General features: G+C 42.0%; 1 protein-coding gene across 14 annotated transcripts in view; it reads left to right on the top strand.

Annotated features, from left to right (window-relative positions):
* The window catches only part of MAGI1 (membrane associated guanylate kinase, WW and PDZ domain containing 1), a 633434-nt gene that overhangs the window by 79931 nt on the left and 527299 nt on the right, over positions 1-26204 (top strand). The window lies entirely within an intron of this gene.

Below are 26204 nucleotides of genomic sequence, written 5' to 3'. Positions count from 1 at the left end.
TGAACATTGTTTTTTCCAGATAAATGTTACTGTAACACTATCTGCCTCTTCCTTTTCCTGGTTGACATTCACAGCCATTTTACTTTAGGTGTTACAGAGTGGCCGGTGGCTGAGGTGTTTCTATGGCTGAGGTGGTTGTGTGAGAGAGGCTTCTCTGGCCCTGTGGGCCCCGCACCTCAAGGAGACAATCCTTCATTTGTTCACAGAAGGAAAGAATGTACCACTCACTATAAACCTGCCTCCCTGGATACACCTGTAGGGCTGGTTTCACCACTGAGCTCCTGATACAGGCAGAGTTTGCCTTGTTCTGGCAGCGGAATGTCAACAGTGACTGGATCCTGAGGAGCCTAGGTTTCTGTGTGCTCCTCAGCTGGTGCTGGTGAAGTGTCTGGTGTGTGTGTTATCGCACTTCAGCTGGTGGGGTGAAGTCGAAACTTGGCTTATCAGGAGGGCTAGGTTCTCCTGGAACATAGTTTAGATAAGAGTGGGGAAAAAATGCCAGGCCTTGTAGAATTCACTGCCCTCAGACACTGAGGAGCTTTATATCTTCTCACAAATGAGAAAGCGGTTTGGTTTAGTTTTGAAAACTGCTTGTGAGTAGGCTGGGAGATATAAAATGGTCTTCCTTATTACCTCACCTAGCTTTAAGTTTTCAGTGAGTCCTTTTACAAATAGGGAACGAAGGTGGTAAGGTGATAACCTTTGCTCACTTGTAGTGACTAGAGTCTTGAGGTTCCATTGCTTTGTCACAGACATCACAGACACTTGGTCTCTGTCGGAAGCCCAGCTGTGTGACCTTGGGCAAGTTACTTAACCTCTCTGAGGCTCAGTTTTCTCACGTGTTGAAAGGGTATAATACTAATAGCACTCAACTCATAGGGTTGTATTAAGGATTAAGGACTTAAGATTTGTAGCCCTTAAAATAGTACATAGGACACAGTAAGTATTGTAGAAGTGTTGTAAATAAAAATAGATTGGGAGATAAGAAGTTACAGGTAGGGGCACCTGGGTGGCTCAGTGGGTTAAAGCCTCTGCCTTTGGCTCAGGTCATGGTCTCAGGGTCCTGGGATCAACCCCCACATCGGGCTCTCTGCTCAGCGGGGAGCCTGCTTCTTCCTCCTCTCTTTCTGCCTGCCTCTGCCTACTTGTAATCTCTGTCTATCAAATAAATAAATAAATAAATAATCTTAAAAAAAAAAAAAGAAGTTACATGTATATGTAGAGCTGCTGAAATTTATGTCGTCTTTCTGGTTGCTGAATATTCTGACACACAGGAATGAATCATTAACTCACAAGAACTGGTTTTTTGGTACACAGTTAAGATTTTTTTTCCCCTTTTAAGTATATATTCCTTTTCTGCTTTTCCTGTTCCCTTTTGAGAGCAGAAGTATCGGAAAAAAACAAGTGCAACTGCTTCCTTGTAATATTGGTTTGGTTGTAGTCAAAACAGGAATTGTGAGTCATGAACTCCAAATTAACAGGAATGAGCTGAGGTGAAATGACATCCTAAGGATGGGGTCATCTTTGGCAAACAGACTCAGGAATTCATCAGGTATTAAAATAGTGTTCTTAACCTGGAATCTCTGGATAGAAATCAGGGGACCCATACCTTTGGGTGGACTAAAAATTACATTTACATTTTCCTTTTTTAGGATTCTATTTATTTATTTGACAGAGAGGGTGAGAGAGCACAAGCAGGGGGAGCGGCAGAAGGAGAAGGTAGAGCCCTCTGACCCCGCTGAGCAGGGACCCCCACACAGGGCTCATGCCCAGAGTGAAGGCAGGCGCTTAACAGACTGAGCCACCCAGACATACCTACATCTGCATTTTCCCTCCTGACAGCTAGCTGAACGTGAGCATTTCTTTCAGTTACCAACGTGGGCAACAGCACACAGGAGCGTAACAGTGCCCATGACTTTGTCATCAGTAGAAATCTCAGAGATTTTGATACGGCGTTCCAGTTTTGTTTATGTCCATCATTACTGAGAAATTATAGTAGTTATTAGATTCACCACTATTTATTTGCTACTCAGTGCCTTCTTTAAGAAACCTAATTATAAATGTATTTTTACAGTACTTTTAAGTGTGTTTCAGTATAATTGGTTTCCTCTGTACTCTTGTGCATTTTATTTGACTCATTTATGAACATCATTCCGTCATTCTGAGAAGGGCCTGTATACTTCAACTGACTGCCAGAGGAGGCCAGGCACAAAAAAGACGAAGAGGGAGTTTTAAAGCTGAACATATAAATGGATTTTAATCTCCAGAGCTATCCAGTCTAAATATAATGTGGATTACATGTAATTTAAATTTTTCTAGTAGCTACTATAAAAGGAATAAAATAGAACAGGCTTACTGCATATTAATAATATAATCTTATTTTAATAAATAATATTTTTGTTAACTCAGTTATAATTAAATTTTGATCTATTTAATGAAATCTGTTCTGGCATGCCTGGGTGGCTCAGTTGATTAAGCATCTACCTTCAGGTCAGGTCATGATCCCTGGGTCCTGGGATACAGCCCTGCATTGGGCTCCCTGCTCAGTAGGGAGCCTGCTTCTCCCTCTGCCTCTGCCCCTCCCCCTGGTTGAGCTCTCCTTCTCCCTCTCTCTGACAAATTAAAAAAGAAAAAAAAAGGAGATCTGTTCAAAATGTTATTTCAACAGGCAGTCAATATCAAGTTACTGATGAGATATTTTACATTTTTTCTTCATCCCATCTTGGAAATAAGGTGTGTACATTGCCTTAGAGTAGCATCTCCCTTTGGATGCTACAGTTTCATTGGAAATACTTGATCTGTGTATACATTTAACAGGATTTTGTTGGAAAAGCAGATTCAGGTCCAAATAGGAGGAAAATGTTTCCTCTAATGACATTGTCATTTAAATTGAAATCAATGAAGGAGAGACAACACATCAAATTCAGTTGCTCAGTCAACAGTGTCCCCCCTCCAGTCTGGCTGGGCCCGGACCCCTTGGGAGGGAGAAACATGAACAGGGCACTGGGGGAGATTTCATGAAGGTAGCGCTCGCTCTTCTGTTACTTTGCTTAATGAATCAAATCCTGCTGGAGACCCTCCCTCCTTGAGGTTCTCCTCAACTCTATGCCTGTCCCCAAGTGGACCCTCACTGCCCTGGGGATGACACAGAAGGTGGAACTCTCTCTGGCTGGGGCTTTGTGTGACTTAAAGGAGGCGTTTCTGTTTCAGTGGTGACTTCTGCAGATCCCTAGGGAGTGGAATTTTGTAATTTCCATTCGAGCCTGTTGAAGAAGTATTTACACATTTTTGGAGAGGAAAGGTTCTCATTTTTTTCCCCTTGAGCAATTCTTTGGCATTACAATGGGATTTAATTGACATTTGAATTTTTAGTAGCTGTTTGTATTTTTTTCCCTCCTCCTGTGGTGTCTTGCAAAGACTCAGTTTAATCTTTAATCTTAGTCCCTACTTCCTGGATTCAGTTGACATTCTCAGGCTGTCATTCCCCTGCTAGGACAGGTACAGCCCTGGTGGCTTTTAGTTTTTTGGATCCTTGAGAGAAGGTGCATATCCATGTAGAGGACCTTTACCACCGAGTTCGGCCAGGCTGTATGTTTCCCACTGCTGACCACAGTTGCTAGAAAGATCTTTTCTCTTCCAGGAGTGATCTCTGCAGTTAAGCTAGGTAGTTCCAGCCATTTATTTATTAATAATATATTAATATCCAGCCTTATTTATTTAATAATATATATTTATTATTATAAATATATTATATTATATATAATATATAAATATATATTATAATATATTATATATAAAAATTATAAATATATTTATTTAATAATTTATTTAATAATATAAATATCCAGCCTTATTTATTAATCACTGTATTCTCATTTCCTAACTTGTGTGTCTAATTTTTGACACTGGATGTGGCTTTTTCATTTCTTTTGCTTGAAATTGGTTAAGTTCTGAAAAAATTGCGAACCAACACAGCGACCGGGCCGAATCCAGTTTACTGTTTTCTAGAGAGAAGTTGGATTACTTTTGGGTTCATGTAGACCCAGAAGGACCGCTAGAGACTGACAGTAAGTGAATTATGCAAATGAGTGACTTCCTGGTGTGTTCAGCCCTTTGGATAGAATGCTGAACTGTTCTGGGTCTTAGAAGCCTGGAAGCCTGTCTCATACCTTGGTGGATCCCTGGGCCTGTGTGTTGAATAGTATACTGTGCTCATGCTTCTGAAGGAGCAGACAAGGCACATTGCTTACTCTTGAAGAGAGACATAGTCTTAGTAAAATGAAGCCCTAAATGTGTCCTGGTCTAATGGGTGATTGAGATGGAAGGTCCATTTGTCAGTGGAGTCTGTTTTGGTTTTTAAAATTCTTTTTTTTTTTAATTTTAAAAGATTTCATTTATTTATTTCAGAGAGAGAGAGAGTGAGTGAGTGAGTGAGAGAGAGCATGGTGGAGGGGCAGAGGGAGAAGTAGACACAGACACCCTGCTGAGTGGGGAGCCCAAAGCCAATGCCAGGGCTCTATCCCAGGACCCCAGGGATCATGACCTGAGCCAAAGGCAGACGCTCATCTGACTGAGCCACTCAGGCGCCCCCCCACCTTTTTTTAAATAAAGGTTTTATTTATTTGAGAGAGAGAGTAAAATTCTATACTAAACAGAAACATAGCAGTTTCCTGCCAAGTAGTAGTAATAGCAACAGAAATAACAAGTTGGCATTTATGATTCATTCAGCAAAGGTTTAGTGGGGGTTCACTATGTGTCAAGCACCCTTCTAGAATGGAGCAGCCAACACAATGGGCACAGAGTCCACTGGGGTTTATTATGCAGGTGTTGGGACTGTATCTGATAGGACACGCACACACTTGCATTTTAATGAGTTGAGCGAGTAACAGTTTATAGCCTAATGTCATTACGGCTGCAGTGGACGTGTGCACAGGAAGTGACAAAGTGCTTTGAAGAATACCAGATGATAGGTCTGGCCAGGACAAACCGGAGGGAGTGACAGTAGCTTTCCCTGCACCTTGTTCTCTCTGGGCTTCATTCAGTCAGCTCTTGTCATCTTGGGTGGGGAGTGGGCAGGTAGAGGACTGTGAATGAGTCAGCGCCGCCAGTTTCCTCTCCGCTGCGTGGACGTATCCAGTCGGGTTTGTTTTTTCAGTGATTGCTAAGAGAGTCTCTGGTGTTCCAATCAAATCCGATACCAAATTGTTACCAAAAGAGCATTTCCAGCAGGTTAAATTTTAATGAAGCCGTTGCCTTAATATTATTTCTAGGCATCTATGGCTTTTTACACGCGTGGATTGAAGATGGGTGGCTTCGCTGTGACGCAGTGGTTAGTTTTATAAATACGCTGACTACGTGACAAATACATGTAAATACGTACAAATACATCGAATGAAATGAGCTACTTTGAATTGTGCTCTTATCTTGGAAAGGAAAGAGTTCTAAAATGTACACATGGATTTTGATGTTTCTGAGTCTGCCTTAATAAACTTTGCAAGAGGTTTCAAACTCCCGGGTCTCACACAAACTGGAGTTGAGTGAGACTGATCAAATGATTTTCATTTCATCTCAGTTACCGATGTGGGAGAGATGTTGGTGTCTGTAGCCGATGGCTGAGAAGGAATTCATGAGTCTTTGGTGCAAAAAGGTGGTTTTCTTGGGCGCCTGGGTGGCTCAGTGGGTTAAGCCTCTGCCTTCGGCTCAGGTCATGATCTCAGGGTGCTGGGATCGAGTCCCGCATCGGGCTCTCTGCACTGCAGGGAGCCTGCTTCCTCCTCTCTCTCTCTGCCTGCCTCTCTGCCTACTTGTGATCTGTCTGTCAAATAAATTAAAAAAAAAAAAAATTTAAAAAAAAAAAAAAAAAAAGGTGGTTTTCTTAAAGCACCGGGACAGGACCTATGGGCAGAAATTGCTGCACTGGGGTCATGAGGAGTGGCCCATTATATACTTTCAAGTTGCCAGGGGGTTAGGGATAGGCAGCCGCCCAGGTATTTGGGAAACAAGGTTTCCAGGACCCTGGGGGCCTAGCTGTTGTTAGGAAAGGGTCATTTAGGACTGTCTAATAAAACCCTAGTCACCGGGCGCCTGGGTGGCTAAGTGGGTTAAAGCCTCTGCCTTCTGCTCAGGTCATGCTCTCAGGGTCCTGGGATCGAGCCCCGCATCGGGCTCTCTGCTCAGCAGGAAGCCTGCTTCCCTTCCTCTGTCTCTGCCTACTTGTCATCTCTGTCCATCAAATAAATAAATAAAATCTTTAAAAACAAAAACAAAAACCCTAGTCATGAGACCCTTCAGGTGTATGTCGGTGGATCATACGCTTAGGGGATGACTGCTAACATGTATCTTGGGTTTAGAGATAAAGGAAATTTCCAAAGGAATTTTCATATGTTAATGTAGACTCACAGGATCCTGGGGGTTAGGTTAAGACTGGCTTTTGCCCTTAGCAAAGTATTAACATCCAGGCGGCAGAGTTCCTAAAGGAATGTCACTCTGCCTGTTTCAAGGACTTGTGAATAGGCTGCCCATAGTAAGGAAATGCAATTTCCTTCTGCCTTTGTTTCCCACATCAGTTACCATGAATGCCACTCAGGCAGGTTGGACTTTATTATAATATAAGAGACAATGTACCTGGCATTTTATTCAGACCGTTGCAATAGAGAGAACCTGCATAAATGAGGAAAATCCCAGAGTAGAGAGAGAACACTTAGGGTTTTATAAACAAGGGAATCATTGGGGAAAATGGGAGGCGGTTCTTCTCCCAGCATAGTCCAGGACAGAATGGTCCTATACATGGAGTTCTCGCTCTGAACACAGAAGGTTCACAAAAGGGAGGTAGCATGTCTTGGACGGGACCCTTTCCCTTGAGCCCTGGCTCAGGTAACGTTCAACATTGTCAGTGCACGCATTGGGAAGTATTCTTTTTTTTTTTTTTTTAAAGATTTTATTTATTTATTTGGCAGAGATCACAAGTAGGCAGAGAGGCAGGCAGAGAGAGGAGGAAGCAGACTCCCTGCTGAGCAGAGAGCCCAATGCGGGGCTCCATCCCAGGACCCTGAGATCATGACCTGAGCCGAAGGCAGAGGCTTTAACCCACTGAGCCACCCAGGCGCCCCTGGGAAATATTTTTAAAAGGGTATTGCTGATTAAAGCTTTCACTTAAAAGCTTCAACTGTTAATCAGAAATGTGCAATTTATAATTAGTGTAATTTGAGCATAAGGATTTCATGGTAAGTATCTCAGTGCAGTCATTGGATCATTTTGAGATATAAACATGAGGTTTTTAACCCTCACAAGTTATTTTATGCCAGAAGCCAAGAGAAATGCTGTTGGTTATTCTCCCCAAACCCCCATCTTAGGTCGATTATATGATTTTTTTCTGAGTCCATAATTATATTTAGGGGATATTTATGCCATTGCATGTTCTGTTTAGAGTTTTACAAATTTGAATTCCAAAGTTGGTATAAATAAAACAAGAAATATAAAAGGACAGAGGCCTGTTATCTTAGCATCTTGTTTTCAGGAACTGTTTGCTAGGGCTTATGGATCTAATTCTCTTGCAAGTTTAGGATTTGGGTTTTCTTCAGGGAACGCAGGAAGCATAAACTGGGGAATTATTTTACATAACAATCAGGATAAAATGTTATTTATTTATAAGTTGCTCAGGGCCCCAAAGCCTTAGGGCACCAAACATAACACAATATAGAAAACAAACCAATTTTCCTTGACATTTAGCTGTAAATTGAAATTAATTCATATAAAATACCTGAGATGAAACTCTTTAGCGGTGGAATTTTGGGTACGCTTAGCTTTCATGGTTTTGTCGTTTCAGATTTAACTTCAAAACTGTGCTGTATAACCTCATTTGCTAGATACAATTTTCCAGCTGTCCACTTTTTATTGTACTTTTGAACTCAGTGGGTGAACAAATATTTTAGTATTTAAAATTTTTACTTTTTTTTTTTTTTCTGTATGGATTGTATCTTTTCTGTTTTTCATTCCTTTGTACATGGTTCTACTTACTCTTTCTTATTCTGGAGCCAGAGCTGGATGGGGGTGCAGTGTGTGTGTGTGTGTGGTCAGGATACCATTTTTGGGAAATGGATGACTGCAAAACAGTGAGGCCTGCCCACTTGTGGGCAAATGACATAACCATAGCTTACCAAATGCCTTGCCAAGACAAATAGGATTGAGTTGTCCCCATTGGTGACTGCCCCCACCCGTGCTGAATTTCATCCCACCCTTGGCTCTGCCTTCCTGTAACCTGGAGAAACTTGCTGAAATTTGTACCCAAAGGGGGAAAAATAAAAGACCAAAACAGGATGTAGTGAAGTTTAAATATGCCAAACAAATGATAAAATGCAAAAGTGGCAGGGAGTACATTCTACCTGGCACAGAGTTCAGAGGTCATCAAAATCCAGAAGGAGGCAGAGAAGGAGTTACAATTTCTAAAAGTTCTTTAATTTGTGTATCTTATGAAATGAGGTAATTAACACATTTCCCCCCCCCCCAATTCTCTATCACCACCATTTCTGGTTTCCAGTAGTCTCCCTAAATTCCCTGGGAAGGGCACGCAGTAGAGGCAGGAAATGCTAGGGCCCAGGTGGCATCTAGCCCGTGTGGCCAGCGAATACTCCCTTCCAGTGTCCATGCCGTAGGCTGACCTGAAGGTCATAGCGGTCTCATGTGTTTTTCCTCTTATGTAAAAAATAAATGAGATGGGGAACTTTTGGCTGTTGAATTTTTATTTATTTATTTATTTATTTTTTTTTGAGAAATCCTATTTTAAATTTAAAGAATCAAAAAAACCCACACTACTACCCTCCTAATGGTTGTTTCCCAAGTGTGGCTTTATTTACTGCTCTGATTTAGCGCCTAGAGCGGGGCTTGGCACGTCCTAGGTAGTCAGTAAATTTTCACTGGATGCATGTTTGGGGCACAGAGCGCAGCCTCTGAAGCTCCTGGGCGGTCATTACAAATGCAGGCTCTCAGGCACGCCCTAGGCCTTCAGAATCAGAGTGGCTAGGAGACAGGCAGGAGAATCTGAATTTTAAAATGGCTTCCTCCAGCAGATTTGTATGTGTCCTCCAACTTGACAACTGCTGTGCTAACACAGCAAGAACGTTTCTAGTTTCCATGTCGCTTTTCCTATATATTGTAACAGGGAGAGTTTAGGCTCTGTTCTCTATCCATCCATACTCTCCCCCCTCACCGCAGCAGTATCATGTAACAGATATTTACCCAGTTATACATGTAAAAGAACTTTTAAAGAATTAATTCATTAATTATTATTTTTTTTATGTAGGCTCCACGCCCAACATGGGGCTTGAACTCACAACCCTGGTATCAAGAGTTGCAAGGTTCACTGACTGAGTCAGCCAGGAACCCCCTACCCAGTTATATGTTTTAATGTTATCCAACAAAATTGGAATGCTCTATATATCTAACCATTTACCTCTGGTCGGATCCCCACCCCTGCGCCGCTGTCCCCACCCCCCGCCCCGCCCCGCCCCGCCCCGCCCCGTTATTCTTTAAATCTACCAAGTAATTTAGGCATGTATAGCTATTCTTTCTGTGAGCTGGGGCTCTTTCTAGAAGTTTCTTGAGTAGCGGAGATAAGAGCTAAAGGGCTCTCTGCATGTCTTTAAAATTGTTATTTATTTATAAGACTGTACTTATTTATTTATTTATTTAAATGTTTTATTTATTTATTTGAGAGAGAGCATGTACGCAAACTTGGGGGTGGGAGAAGGACAAGCAGATTCCACACTGAGCCTGTAGCCTGATGTGACCTCAATCCCAGAACCCAAAGACCATGACCTGAGCTGAAACCAAGAGTCCAATGACTGAGCCACCCAGGTACCCCGACTTTATTTATTTATTAAAAAAATCCGTTAATTATATATGGGGATGGATGTTCACATATTGTGGTGATCATTTTGTGATATATATACATATATCCCATCATTATGTTGTGTATCATCTTATAGGTCAATGATATTTCAATAAAATAGGGGCAGATGCCACCCCTAAGTATTTCTGGCACCTTAGTGCAGGGTCTGGTGCATAGTAGATGGTCAATAAATATTTAGTAGATGACTGGATAAATGGGTGAAGGAGTCAAAAAATAAAAGGACTTTTGGAAGCCATTAGCATTTATATAGCACTTTCAATCTCTGCTGTCTTACTTGTTTACCTAGTACATTCCTTTTTGAGGGAAAAACCATTCCAGGTCACATTTCATTAAATATTACTAAGAAATTGTGAAACTACTTACTGGTGATGACCGAGGATTCCTAATTACTTCCCTTGAGTTAGGCAGGAGGGCTCGGTGCCTTGAGATGTAAGCAAGAAGAATGTTTCTCCCTGGGAATTCTTTTCCCTCTTCATTTGAGAAATATAAAAATTAGCTATGATTCCTCAAGCTACATGATTCTCATCTTTTACAACAGAAATAAAGAAGATCCCAGTTCCCATGTAAGTTTGGAGCCTTCTGAGTTCTACAGAATTAATATATTTTTTAAGACTTCTTATTCGAGTATATACAATAAACTGCCAAATTTATTTGACCTTGGAATCCTTGCTTTAATAGCTCTTCAAATGACTTCTGTACAGAACAGTCTGTGGGGGGTACTTACCTAAAGGGGTGCTTTTCGAACTATAGGACAAGATTCATGATTGTGGGTCATGGAATTCATGTATAATCAGAATTTACTTATACATACACATAGAAACACAATTTGTGTTTCCTGTAGAACTTTTTTTTCGAAGTGTTTGTGTCCTGAGAACTCAGAGACAGAAGGCTACATTTCTTTTCCTCCCTCCCTTCCTTCCTAAGATTGATTTATTTATTCCAGAGAGAGAAAGGACACAAGTATGTGCCAGGGGTGGGAGGGGAGGGGGGTGTTGGGGGGAGGGTAGGTGGGTGTGTGGATGGGGTGAGGGGTGGGGAGTGGGGAGGAGGAACAAAGAGAGGGAGAAATCTTAAGCAGAACCCTTGCTGAGCAAGGAGCCAACTCAGGGTTCTATCCCAAGACACCAAGACCATGACCTAAGCTGAAATCAAGAGTTGGACGCTCAACCCAGGTGCTCAGAAGGGTACATTTCATAAGATTCTTTCTGCATCTCCTCCCACTAAAAGAAAACCAAAACAGCACAAAAATATAGCCAATTTGATATGAAGAATGCAAGCATAAACATGATTTCTTGTTGAAATAATAAAGCAATTTTAATTTTATTTAACAAGCACATATTAGTACTTAATATGTGCCAACACTATCGTGATCATTTTATAAATATGAAGTAATTTGATCCTTATAACAACGCTGCAGGGTATATATGCTGTAATCACCCCCATTTTATGGATGAGAAAGTGAAGTACTTGCTAGCATTCTCTACGATATAATTAACTGTAAAATCAGAAAGTGACAGTAATAATTATAACTCTGACCTCACATTTAATAATAACTTTGACCTCACATTTAATAATGGCAATTAAAGACCAAAAGGGGAGGAGAAGCCAACCATATTATATTGGCATTAGAATCATGCCAAATGTTCTTTCTGGCCCCGTGGGGCTTGGGGATAACGCACATTATGTTCGGACCCTAGAATCATAATCTGTCTGTTTGAGGGCTTTTAAAAGATGACAGAGTTCTCTGGAACATGGATAAAGTGTCTTCAGTTATTATTTGCTCATTTATGGCCGTCTGGCCACTGCATGTAATGAATGGCAAGTCATCCACTGTAAGGAATATTTTTGTTCTCTAAGTGAGCATTTCTCTGCTGTCAGTATTATTCCTTTTGCTGGTTTTCTTCCTGTCTTTCCTGCAGTTGGGGTCAACCATTTGTGAAAGTAGCACTTGTCACAGACTGCTGAGTTGTGAGGCTCCCCGCCACAGGTGAGGAGAGTGCTAGGTTTCAGGACACACTACTCCAAAATAGGACACCTTGGCACAGTGCATATTTTGAATTATAGAGTTTGAGAAATGGCAGGTACAAGAGGGACTTGCTGATTTTCCCCTAACACAGTTGATACAACATTCATGTGACAGATGCCCTTCCTGTACCTGGAAGAAAGGAGGGCGGACGCTAGGAGGAATTCATATTAACAAGCCTTGCTAAGTTTCCCCCAGTTTACCACACTTAGCTTGTATCCTGCCATGTTTGCCCACAACTTTCCACTCTTCATCAAACCTAGAGTAAGAAATACTCAGGTTTAACTACTTGAGTTACTTCCCTGGGAAGACTCCTGGTGGTCGTTCAGAAGTTACATGAAGTAAGTCTGAATGTGTTTCTCATGTTTCTGTTTTGTTACAGAGCCCCAGCCAAGAACCAAGAAAGGTAGAAGGAAAGTTGTTTTCTCTACCCTATAAAGAGGCATTTTCTAAGAAAGTTAACAGTCTTCCTTTAATTGCCCAAAGCCATTGGGAAACACTTTTTATTTCTGAAGAGGTTATTTTATTCACTTAGGAGAGAAGACACACCCAAGGACTTCTGAGCCATGGCTCTCATTTCAGTGGTATTAGCATAGCAGTGGTTCTCTGTGGAGTTAGTGTTGTCCCCAGGGGACATCTGGCAATGTCTGGACATTTTTTGGTCATCACAACTGGGAGGGTACTGTTGACATCTAGAGGGGCGAGGCCAGGGATACCGCTTAAACACCCTACGATGGGCAGCACAGCTGCCCCCAACAAAGAATTACTCACCCACAAATGCAAACCATGCCAAGGTTGAGAAAGCCTGCTTTGGAGCAATTTGATTCAATTCTCTGTCAGTGAAACATCTTGGTTTAGACTAAGGGCAGTAGAATCCCAATTCTTTGTGACTTGCTTCCATTAAAATTATTTCTCTTGGATCTATTCTCATGACCAATTACAGATGTTTTGTTGGGGGAGCTGTAGTGGAGAGGAGAGGCAAAAGATGGCATCAGTTGCCAGAAGAATTGTGGTACTTAGATTTTTCTCTAATCATTGAGTCTTGGAGCAAGAGGGGGCTGTTTCACTTTGGAGTTTGTGAGGTGTTGGAAGATCTGCTGAAATGTGCTATGAACAGACTATGTCATGGTCAATATGTGTCAGGTTGTCTCTGGGTTGGGCAGTGTCATAAACAGTCTGCATGTATTGTTTTGCTTATTCATAATTTCCAGTAACATAAAAATGTCACCTTTTTAAAGATGAGGAAACAATGTCAGAAGTAGAGTAACTGTGGACTTCTCTAATTCATTGTTGAAGCATGGTGGAAATAGTACATTCTTTACAGAATGGCCATTCCTTGGGTCACTTTCTTTGTGAGCCCTGCTTTGCCTGGGGTAAAGAGAAATGAGGTTTGGAGAACTTCTTGAATGCACTGTGGCGTTTTAAGACCTTCTTTACCAGCTGGTTGCCTGGCCCAGGTCCTCGCATCTGGTTGCCATTGATGAGGAAGGTCTCTTACCAAGGGACATAGAGGTAGGATAGACAACATTTAGACAAATTGCAGCCTCTCCCACCCTGATGCTTCAAGTGTCTCCCCTGATCTTTTCATTTTCATCTCTTAAGATTGCTCTTTCTCATTTTATTCTTCCTTTACCTCCAGAGATTGCAAAATGATCCAGAAACTTAGTAATATTATGATGACCATTTATCAAGTGGCCACAATCTGCTTACTAATGTTCAAAGAATATGAGGAATGTCAGTTTTGTTTCCAAATCCTCATTATCCGCAAAGGACTTGATACTGTGCCTGCTTAAGTCTTTTTACTCCCCAGATCAATCACCCTTTTATTGCTCGTAGGGTCTTAGGTGCAGAGGACACATTCCGGAGAAGATCAGACACGGCCTGAGTGTTGGGGAAGTAGGAGATGGTATTTTATGTTGCCTGTGTCACTCCTACTGAATAATTCAGATGAGCTCATAATTTAACATTCATCCCTGAAATATTTTCTCAGAAGTTAGAAAATGAACTGTCTTCACGAACATTTGACAGTGTTTCTTTGGGATACTTTTTTGTTATCAAGTCTATCTGTGAGTAATTCAAGATCATTTATAGCTATCTACATTTAACTCTTTATAATTTGTCCAGAATTAGCATTGGTGATCTCTTTGGTTATTGATATCCCCCCCCACCTCTCTTGTCAACATCAAAGAGTAGGAAATAATGATCTTGGTGGTAAAACATAGTTTGTATGCTTTTTTTAAATAATAAAGATTATACAGTTTGCTATTACATTGGTTTTCTTGCCCATAATAACAGACATGTGGAAATCCGCAGGACTTGGAAAAGGCAATTTAAAAAAAGGGAAATAAATAAAAAGACTTCATGTCCAGCTATGGGGCCACAAGTTCAAAAGAGTGTATTTCATTGATGATCTGAGTATACCACTACATGAGTGATATGTGTTAAAGTATTAGCAGACTGGTTTATATTTTTCTCTTTAGCTACATAGCCATAATGAAATGATTTGAGGGGCGGTCACAAAAGAATTACTAATGCTAGTGTTTACTCTAGCGGCTTAGGGTCTCTTTAAATTAATGAGTTAAACAGGACAGGATATAACATCAGAAGAGCATTCTTGCTGTTTACCTACATGATTGCATCCTTAGTAAAAAACATGCCTGGCCCTCCCCTACAAAGACAGCAGGCAGAACCTTGTTCTTGCCTTTGAGGATTGGTTTCCCCCACTCCCCTGCCCTCCCTGCCTATCAGTAAAATGATTTCAGTGACATGGTCTCATGTCAGGAAATGTTTAAAGAGTCTTAGGAAAGCTATAAATAAATCTCATGTCACTGTTACTTCCAGGAACAAGTACATCTGTAGGCCCTAGGTAATTAGGATGTCCACCTCCGTTCATTAGGAGCCATCTGCATTCAAAGAGGTGCAGGCTGGTGACTTGAATTTCTTTCTTTCTGGGCTTCAAATTGTCCTGTCTGAATGCTGAAGAGGAAAATGTCTCAGTGAATGTGACTCGTGGGGAGATTGTCTTCTGAACAATGTCATTGCAAGACTGAAGGGGGGACATCCAGAGGTTGGTCGTCTTGTCCACTCCCAGCCTCTGTGTAGTTAGTACCTGAAGCAGTGAGAACAGAGCCTTTGCTAAAGAGGCATGCTTTAGAATTTCCCCTAAGTCATACTTAAGTTAACTAAGCTAGATTGAAAGAAATTTTGAGTAATGAGAAACGTTTTTTTTCTCATGGCAGCTCTATTTTTGTTTGTAACTTGTGTAATTGAAAAAAAATTCTCAGTAGCCAGAAGTTTGTTTGCCTTGTATGTATTTGAACTTGAGAGGAAGGATGATGGTACTGACATTTAATATGAAATACACTTTTTAAAAAAATATGGAATATACTTCTTGAGGTCAGGTGATTTGATTAAATATTTCGTCCTTGGGAGAATATTATTTTGGTCTGTATTCTTTTGCTTCTGACAACGGCTCTTTTTGTAAAAAGTAAAGCAAAACGAAGAAACCAAAGCACTGAACACATTAAGTAAAATTAAATAAGACATAGAAAAAATTGCCATTTCTGTGTGTGTGTTTCACTGAATTGACTGATCGCCTGACTGAACCTATTTGTAAATCTTTGAGCTAAAGTAATCAGAAGAGTGTCCTTTAGGTAAAAGTCTTATTTAATTCTGAGGTAGTTTAATTATCTGTCTCCTCTCCCTTCTTTGAATAAAACGTCACCCTTTGCTGTAGCTCCCCCATTTGTCAAAAGTTTAGAAGTAAATAATAAAATAAAATAAAATGTGTGGCTTTGGGGCGCCTGGGTGGCTCAGTCATTGGGCATCTGCTTTTGGCTCAGGTCATGATCCCAGGGTCCTGGGCTCCAGGCTCCCATCAGGCTCCTTGCTCGGGGGTGGGGGTGGGGGGGTGCTTCTTCTCCCTCTCCCACTCCCCCTGCTTGTGTTCCCTCTCTCACTGTCTCTCTCTGTCAAGTAGATGAATAAAATATTTAAACAACAATAACAACAACAGCAACAAAAACATATGGCCTAAAAATTCTATTTAGCAGGTGAGGGAGAGTGCGTTGTGGTTTGTACTTATCCAAAGCAAGCACACAGAATGTACGCACGTGCCTCATGCTACAAAGACTGCCTGTGGCCATGTGGTCAGACCCCGGGAACTGTCCACGAATCGGCTAGCCAGGGGAGTGCTCTCAGCTGCAGAGACACCGCCCCCCTCCACAGGGGCCCCCCATCACCCCCCACCCCGGGCATTTGGCTACCTCCAGGAAAAAGCTGACTTCCAAACAATTTCCTGGTGAGCCAGCTGGGGAAGGAGGGGATTTCCTTAGTTGGACACCGTGCACTGCCATTCAAAACAGACAAAGCCAGCGAGTCTTCAAAATTTGAGGGAAAAGGGCAAGGGAGATGTGAGGACGCAGCCCGGCTGGGGTCTGCAAATTGGTTGAAAGTATTTTCGAGGTACTTGTCTGGCTTGTCGTTCTTTTGACGGCTCTTGGGAATCTCAAACAGTGGTAATAACTGGCTGTTGGAATTAGATTCCAGAACACAGGTCTTCTTCCTCCCTTTTGCTAGTGGAGTTTCCTGATGAGATTCTCTTGCTGTTCTGGCCACACTGGTCCAGGCTTTGATTTTTGGGAAGTTGTAGAAACTTGCCCATCATCAGGATGGAAGATACCACCTAGAGAAAATTAGGTAGAGACTTTTTTTTTTTTTTTAATAGTTAAACTGAAATTTTGCTGAATTTTCTTTATTTTATCTTTGGCTTACAAGGCAAATATGATTTCTTCTTTGCTGTACTGACCGATCGGCCCGTCCTTGTGTGAGCCTTTTTATTGGTTTCTTGCTACTCACTTGTGAGCACTTCTGTTTCCATCTTTGCCTTTTTTAAAAACAGTGAGGGAGTAAGGTATTTTGGAGAGTCCCTCCTCTGTGACTAATCAGACAAATAAAAATGTCTAATTTTTTAATTCAAACATTTGAATTAAATAATTCCAGATGAAAAAAATGTAATTACATGAGAATTGAATTGCAGACATCTAATGAAACGTGAGTGCGTTCTGATTCTGCCATTTTCATTTTGTATTTCTGTTTTCTTTTTTTAAGATTTTATATATTTATTTATTTGAGAGACAGAGTGAGCAAGAGAGAGTAGAGCACAAGCTGGGGGTGGAGTAGAGGGAAAGGGAGAAGCGGACTCCCACTGCGCAGGGAGCCTGATGTGGGACTTATCCCAGGACCCTGAGATCATGACCTGAGCCGAAGGCAGACACTTAACCAACTGAGCCACCTAGGCGCTCCTCGTTTTGTATTTCTTAATCCATCCCTTTCTTGCCACCATGTTTATAAGATTTTTATAGGCTTTTGGAGAGCTTGCTGGCCTTGGTACTATTTCTGTGGTACTCATGGATTAGGATTAGGTTATTTCATTATAAAACGCTTCCATGGCTCTCCACTGATCTCAGGATGAAGGTCAGTGTTCTTAACCTGGAGCCCCACAACCTGGCCTCTTTCTGTTTGCTGCCTAACAAAGATGCCACAGTGTAGTGGCTTAAAAACAAACAAACAAAACAAAACAAAAACAAACAAACAAAAAACCAAAAAACCAGCCAATAATCTGTTCTTTCCTCTTTAAAAAGAAATATATATTTTATTTATTTACTTGACAGAGAGAGCCCGAGGAGGGAGAAACAGGTTCCCCGCTCAGCAGGAAGCCTGCGTGGGGCTCAATCCCAGGACCCTGGAATCATGACCTGAGCTGAAGGCAGCAGACACTTAATGGACTGAGCCACCAACGCACACCTACTCTGTTATTTCTCATGATGTTTTGGGTTAGTCAGATAATTCTTGGGGCTGGTTTCACATGGGCTCCCTCATCTGCTGTGTCCAGCTGGGAGGGTGACTGGGTTAGAAGGTACAACGTGGTCTCCCTTATGCATCTGGCCTTTGGTTCTGGCTTCCCTCTGGGGCATGTTGGTTTTCTTCCCCATGGGCTCTTGTCCTCCATTAGGCTAGATTGCCTTCCACATCTGGTGGTTTTAGGATGGCATTTCGAAAGAGCAAAGGTGGGCAGGCAAGGTCCCTTGATGCCCAAGATGTAGGGGTCACTGTCATTATCTTTAATTGATCTGAAATCAAGTTCCAGCCCAGCCAGAGTTCAAGGGGTGAAGAAACAGACTCCACCCCTTGCTGGGATTTGCCACAGGGAATTCACTCAGCCAAAACCTTCCTCTCTTCCATTTCCACTTGCCCCCTTTCATTGTGCATTCTAGTCCCTACACTTCTTTCAGTTCCTTAAACCCATCTTGTCCTCCAGCGTTAGGCCTGAAAACATGTATATGTCTCTACCTAGAATATTCGTTCTTGCCTATTTTTTTTTTTCCAGCTAACTCCTACACATTCTCCAGATTTTAGCTTCATTGTCATTTAATCAGGGTGTCTTTCTTTGCCCATATCCTAGATTTAGGGAAATATAATTTCTCCTCTGTGATTCTAATAGTTCCCTTTGCTTTCCTTATCATAGTAGCACTTATCATTCCTTTATGAGAATTTAAAAAACATTTTTTTTTCCCTTTCCTAATAAACTGAAACACTGTAGGCGGCAGGACTGGTAGCTGTCTTGTTCTCACCATGTGTCTAGTACCCAGCACAGTGACTAGCTTATAATAGCTGGTGTTACATAAATACTTGTAGAACGCAGATCAGATTGGTGCAGATTCCTTATTGGTATTTGCTCATATGATAATTTTGATGTTCTCCTTTGGGATACCCCTGACTTCCTTTTAAAAAAAAAATACTTTCTCTCAGCCTAGCAATCTAGCAACAAGAAAGGAGCCTAGGGGGTGTCTGTGTGGCTCAGTGGGTTAAGCTTCTATATGGGCTCAGGTCATGATCTCGGGGTCCTGGGATGGAACCCCGCAATGGGTTCCCTGCTCTGCGGGAAGCCTGCTTCTCCCCCTCTCTCTGTCCTCCCCCTGTGAAATAAATAAATAAAATCTTGAAAAAAAAAATGTAGCCCACAAGAAGAAGGACCTGATTTTATATAATTTGGTTGCAATCCTTTTTTTTTTTTTTTTTTTAAAGATTTTCTTTATTTGAGAGAGAGAGGAGAGCTGTAGCGCAGGAACAGGGGGAGAAGCAGAGGAAACGGGACAGGCAGACTCTGCTTTGAGTACAAGGGGTGGTGGTGGGGGACTGGGGTGGGGGAGGGGTGGGGGGGCTCAATCCCATGACACTGAGATAATAACCTGACACTGAGATCACCATCCAAGCTGAAATTAAGACTCAACCCTGAAAGAGGTTGCAAGCCTGTTTCTTATTCTTACTGATCCTTTAGACTCAATAAATCACTTGCTTTATATCAAGTGAACATTTGGAAGAAGTCCTACCTGTAGTCTATAAAGTAAACGGTTAAAGATGCTAACTTAAGGGCGCCTGGGAGGCACAGTTGGTTAAGTGGCTGACTCTTGATTTTGGCTCAGGTCATGAACTCAGGGCTGTGAGATCAAACCCCGATTTGGGCTTCATGCTGGTTATGGCACCTGCTTAAGATTCTCTCTCCCCTTCGGCTCCCCTATCCCTTGCTCCTGAGCGCATGTGTGCTCTTGCTCTCTCTCAAAACAAAACAATAAAACAAAAACTAACTTAAGCTAAGCCATTGTTTGTAAAGAGTGGAGAGAGACCTTTCCTTAATCCATCCACACCATTGTTTCTTCCTTTTCTGAACCTGTATTGCATTTAGAATCAGATGGTCACCCTCATTGCTTTCTAATTATTCCACGTGCAAGTCCAAGTTTCTTGCCTAGACTCAACTCTCTGAAGGAATAGTGGCATGTCTTATACCCCACTGATTTTCTTCACTATCATAAATAGCTAATAAACATGACTCTTCCAAGATGTCTTCCTCCTTTCTTCCTTTATTCCAAGCACTATATTTGATATTAATGTAAGAGTTTCAATGCATATATATTCTGATATAACGTGTTATGGTAGCTCTCCCTCAAGATGCCCTCCCTACCTCAACAATTCTCACCTCCTTGTATTCATGCCCTTGTAATAGTGCCCTCTCATGCCAAGTAGGACTGACATTTGAGCCAATATGATTTTGTAGAAGTGACAGTGTGTCACTCCCAAAGGTAGGTCTTCAAGGACAGAGGGACTTCCGCTTTGCCCTTTATTTATTTATTTTTGGCGGGGCTTGAACTCACAACACTGAAGTCAAGACCTGGGCTGAAATCAAGAGCTGGCTGCTTAATGGACTGAGCCACCCAGATGCCCCAATTTTGCCTTTTTTGATTACTTTCTCTGGGGGAAGCCGGCTGCTGTTTTAGGATATGCAGGCAGCCTTCTGGAATGGGCCCCACGGTGGGGAACCTAGGTCTCTTGCCAAGAGCCATATGAGGAAGCATCTTAGAAGCAGATCCTCCAGATTTGATCAAGCCTGTAGCCCCAGCCAACGTCTTGACGGCAACCACTTGAGAGACCCTCAGCCAGAACCACCCCACTAGACTGCTTCCAAATTCCTGACCCGCAGAAACCCTGGGAGATGATAAATGCTTATTGTTGTTTGAGGCTTTTACACTTGGGAGTTACTTGTTACACAGAAGTAGAGAAGTTACATATCAACCATTTTTGCATTCTCTCTGGACTCCAGGAAACTGAGCGTGCTGTTTGTAACTGCACTGAGTTTAGCCGTGGATGACACACTTACAGCCATTCTTACTTACACAGTATAACTAGTACTGAGCGACACGTACATACAGCCTTTTCGGGGTGCCCAGTGTTCAGTGGAATATTTGGTTAGGTGCTACTTAGAGGCACGTGTGATTTTATCATCTTTCATAGCATCCATACCTCAGAATATTAAAATGCTGAAAAGATAGAAATGTTAACGAAAGGATGACCAGTATATAGAGTCATATGGCCCCGTGCTTTACCTAAACTTAATCATGGATCAGGTTACTTGGTTGCAAGTAACAGGTAGCACAGCAGGAAGGGGACTTTATTCTATGGAAAAATGAATGTCTCCCGAAACCCCAGGGTAGGATGGGAATAGGGCCTCCGGAAGGGTCTGGAACTGGGGTAGAAAGTTGGGAGGACTGGTACTGTATTTCTTCTTTGCCTTGAATGGCATTCTCTGCAGATAGTCTTTTTTTTTTTTTTTTTAATTAACATATAATGTATTATTAGCTCCAGCGGTACAGGTCTGTGAATCGCCAGGTTTACACACTTCACAGTACTCACCATAGCACATACCCTCCCCAATGTCCATAACCCCACCCCCCTCTCCCTACCCACCTCCCCCCCACCCCACCCTGAGTTTGTTTTGTGAGATTAAGAGTCTCATACGGTTTGTCTCCCTCCCGATCGCATCTTGTTAAATGCAGATAGTCCTTTTCTGATTTCTCCGCTGACATGGCAGTACTCGGAGCCCTACAGCTCTCCAACTGACCAGTGCGCAGTTTCAGTCACACGAGTCTCTTTGTTGGCGCTCCCCCCAAAGACAGAATTTGATTGGTAGAGCCTCACTCAGATGTCCATCCCTGAGCCAATCAGCTGTCGCCAGCGGGGTGGGACTACAGGGATGCCAGGAGCACACTCCTCTCTAGATGGTGTATGTCTGCAGAGGGTACTATGCTGAAAAGGAAAGATTAGGTTCTGAAAAAGGAGCCTGTGCAACAGATACTTTCAAGGCTTGTGCTATCATAGGAGAGAAGACGTTTTAGAGAACATAATGTATTATCTTAGATTTATGAGGCAGCAAATCCTGAACCTCTTATTCTACAAAGTAGCCGTTGATAATAAAACTATGAATGTGATTTTCCTCCTCTCCCTTATTCCCACTTAGATTCTGGTTTATAAATTTTACTATCAAGAGCTTTAGTATTTTAGGGTAAAGTAGTACCTTATTCTACATCCTAAATGGCAAACTCAGACATTATATTGGTAATGGACTGTCACACAGCAAGAATATCCTGCCCCTCGAGGTCTTGCTAGCTGGACTGAGAATCAGATTGACAGGAGACAGATTAACAGGAGAAAATCAAATTTAATAGTGTGTGTCCATAGGGGGAATCCACCCAGACACAGAAACTCTAAAGACAGTCAGGCATAATGAGGTATAAATGTCATTCTGACCTAAGGGGAAGAGGGTAGGGGTCTATTAGGGGACTTCAAAGGGAAGGAATGCAATTCACAGGAAATGAAAAGGAGTCAGTGTTTGGTAAACAGATGTTTGTGGGCCACTCAGAAACACTAGGATATAGAGGACTTTGATCAAACAGGCCTTGCTTGCTTCCTCCCTGTCTACTATCCCTAGTTCTTAGTAAGATGCAATTATCTATGGTGATAGCTCTCTTCCTGGAGCAGATTGTCTAAATTCCTTTTTAGGCAGTTGAGGGAGGAGGTAAAGAGTTTTTCCCCCCGAGTCAGCTGGGGTTTGATTTTTTTAACTCAGTCTTCATCTTGGGGCAGTCTGTCCTTGGCCCCTAGAGTACTTTTATGACATCTATAAAGAAAGTCATTGTTGGGTGCCTGGGTGGCTCAGTGGGTTAAGCTTCTGCCTTTGGCTCAGGTCATGATCTCAGGGTCCTGGGATCGAGTCCCGCATCGGGCTCTCTGCTCCTCAGGGAGCCTGCTTCCTCCTCTCTCTCTCTCTCTCTCTCTCTGCCTGCCTCTCTGCCTACTTGTGATCTCTGTCAAATAAATAAATAAAATCTTAAAAAAAAATTCTCTCTCTAAAAAAAAAAAAAGTCATTGTTCATGGCTATTCCAAATCATCACATGTAAATATGCATTTGAAAGACTAGAGAAAGTAAGAAGAAATGCCCATCTTCTGGCCAGCATAAACTAAAGCATTGTCTTGGAATTTGGGCTGAATACAAGTGGCAATTCTGATGTCTTTGTTTGCCACATCCAACTTAGGGTCAGGATGTCTGAAATACTTCCTCCTTGAACAATATAATGATTAGGAATAGAGTGTAATCCACAGGTTCTAAGAAGGGTTTTGAGTTTCTTTTACCCTACAGATATAAATGTAATGATCTGAAGGGGCACGTGCACTCGAATGTTTATAGCAGCAATGTCCACAATAGCCAAATTATGGAAAGAACGTAGATGTCCATCAACTGATGAATGGATAAAGAAGGTATGGTATATATACACAATAGAATACTATGCAGCCACCAAAACCCCCAGAAATCTTGCCATTTGCAATAATGTGGATGGAACTAGAGGTTATTATGCTAAGTGAGATGAGTCAATCAGAGAAAGATTGTTATCATATGATCTCTCATATGAGGAATTTGAGAGTCAGGGCCTGGGGGAGGGTTGTGGGGGGCAGGGAGGGAAAAAATGAAACAAGATGGGACCGGGGAGGGAGATAAACCATAAGATACTCTTCATCTCAGGAAACAAACTGAGGGTTGCTGTGGGGTGAGGGGTGAGGGGGCGCATGTGGAGGGATAGGGTGACTGGGTTTTGAACACTAGGGAGGGTATGTGCTATGGTGAGTGCTGTGAATTGTGTAAGACTGATGATTCACAGACCTGTATCCCTGAAGCAAATAATGCATTATATGTTAATAAAAATTAAAAACAAAAAAAGGAAAATTAGCAAAAAAAAAAAAAGATGTACCAATCAGATTAAAAGTTGGAGGCATTCTTAGCTGGAAAAAGTAATTTAGAGAGATCTTTTAAAATGTTTATAATGGTTTGTGTCAACAAAAAGATAATTTAATGAGGTTTCCTTCTATTCCCAAATGCTTGGCTTCTCAATCTCTTGATTTATCTTTCGTTTATTTTCTGGAATATTTGGCCACTTCCAAGGTTTGTTTTTTTTTTTTTTTTTTTGACAGAGAGAGAGATCACAAGTAGGCAGAGAGGCAGGCAGAGAGAGAGAGAGAGGGAAGCAGGCTCCCGGCTGAGCAGAGAGCCCGATGTGGGGCTCGATCCCAGGACCCTGAGATCATGACCTGAGCTGAAGGCAGAGGCTTTAACCCACTGAGCCACCCAGGCGCCCCGGCCACTTCAAGTTTTAATGAAATATTTTTGTATGTGGTGGTATTCCAATGAAAATGTGTTTTTTTTAAATTTTTTAAATGATTTATTATTTATTTGATAGAGAGCATGAGAACAGGGGAGGGTCAGAGGGAGAAGCAGACACCCCACTGAGCAGAGAGCCCAGCATGGACTCAATCCTGGGAATCCAGGATCATAACCTGAACTGAAGGCATTTGCTTAACCAACTGAACCACCCAGGTGCCTGAAAATGTGTTTTAAAATACAACTTAATTACTTTCCTAAGATTTTTCTTTGAGAGTACACATAGTGCAATGAAAAATCAATTGTAAGAAAATATAAGTGGGGATTTTCATTGTGTCCAGTGCAGAATTGGGTTCAAATTTACATGTAATGGCAGATTTGTATATGTCCTGGGGAAAAATGCATCACCTGTTTTTTACCCTGTAATATAACTTTAAGTCAAAGAGAACACAAGAATACGAGTGGTCTTTTTGATAAATACTCTTGAGTCCGTGTGACTCAGAGAAGCTAACAGGAAAGACCAAAATGCAGTTGGGAAAACCCAATGTCTGTTTTAGATAAGAACAGTCTGGAACCCAGGATTTCTGACCCAGCCCTCCTCCCATTTTATAGCCTTTTGGTGCGTCCAGCTTCTCACCCTGAGCTTCTACCTTTGGGATGATTTGCTCTGAGGCTTCCTGGTTTGTGGTTTGTGGTATCTTGTTTGTGTTTTAGTTTTAGTTTTAGTTTTTCACCTTTGTATTTGTAGCATGGAAAGGTATCCATTATTGAGGTAGAATGATCTAGTATCCTATGTGGATTACATTGAATTCTTGATATAAATATTATATTTCCATCCATGTTCTCTGTATGGTGGCTGGGTTTTTGTTAGTTTGGGAGAGGATTCTGTATGAAATGAGTTGTTGGTTACATTGAGGAGAAAGATGAACGAAGTAGAGAGAGGTTGGAGGGTGATGCCCCACTAACAGGTTCACTATCAGAGCCTTTTTTTCCACTGGCTACATTGAAAGGCATCCATGATAAACCCATGTCCCGCCCACCCATTATCTTGGTATCTCCAAAAACTCATGCTAATTCCATCATTAATTAAAACTGTCTCAGTCATTTTCAGGATCCTTTTGAACAGACTGATTTCACTGTTTTGCCTGGAGGTAGAATGATAAGAACATGTGGCAAAGTGTGTTTTGTCTTATGGGATAGCTCCCATTGTTGCATTTTTATTTGGAAGGTAGGTTTTATTTATTTTTTTATTTTTTTATTTTTTTAGATTTTTATTTATTTGACAGACAGATCACAAGTAGGCAGAGAGGCAGGCAGAGAGAGAGAGGAGGAAGCAGGCTTACCACTGAGCAGAAAGCCCGACGCGGGGCTCGATCCCAGGACCCTGGGATCATGACCTGAGCCGAAGGCAGAGGCTTTAACCCACTGAGCCACCCAGGTGCCCCTGGAAGGTAGGTTTTAGAAGGAGTAGCTACCCCTGTCATACTGAAAAGAAGGCTTTGACCCATTTTCTCTAGTGATCAGAACCATGGAAATTAGGTCTCATGTACTTTAACATGTGTTCTAGAATTTAAGAGCACGAGGGTTGAGGGAAGCTATGGAAGAGCCACCATATGCAACAGGCATGCTATGGTGGCCATCTGGGAGAGGGAAGATGTGGGATTCCTGCTCTCAGCGTCCAGTGGGAAAAAAGTGCATTGCTTACATGTCACAGGCTCCTGACCATTGATGTTGTCCAGTTTCTGTTTACACATGCTGTGGTTCCAAAGTGAAGACCTCTCTCACCTCTAAGTTTGTCTTCCCATGCTGTTGCTCTTAATTCGGTTCTGAAGTGTAAGCCATGTTGTGCTGGGTAATGGTTAACCTGCTCTGGGCAGGGAACGGTAATTTGTAGTTTGCCAATTTCCATTGTGTAAATATTCCCACCAAGGCCGCTAAGAAGTGACTAATGTCCAGGCACTGAACACAGATTCGGGGGAAGCTGTACGCAGCTGTCCCTTCGGTATTCGCACCAGGGGCTCCTGCCATCCCTGAGTTCCATGCGAAGCGAGTGTCATGACTGGGAGTCTAACTACCATAAATGAGGATGGATAATGGGGCATTGAGATCAGCAGCTGTTTTTTTAAGATTTTTTGAAAAAATTTTATTTTTTTAATTTGACAGACAGAGATCGCAAGTAGGCAGAGAGGCAGGCAGAGAGAGAAGTAGAAAGCAGGCACCATGCTGAGCA

The sequence above is a fragment of the Lontra canadensis genome, unplaced genomic scaffold (genome assembly GCF_010015895.1).
Source record: "Lontra canadensis isolate GAN:19392208 unplaced genomic scaffold, GSC_riverotter_1.0 scaffold34, whole genome shotgun sequence".
Classification (NCBI taxonomy): Eukaryota; Metazoa; Chordata; class Mammalia; order Carnivora; family Mustelidae; genus Lontra; species Lontra canadensis.
The sequence above is the reverse complement of the archived record's forward strand: the minus strand, read 5'-3'. Positions and strand labels throughout refer to the sequence as shown.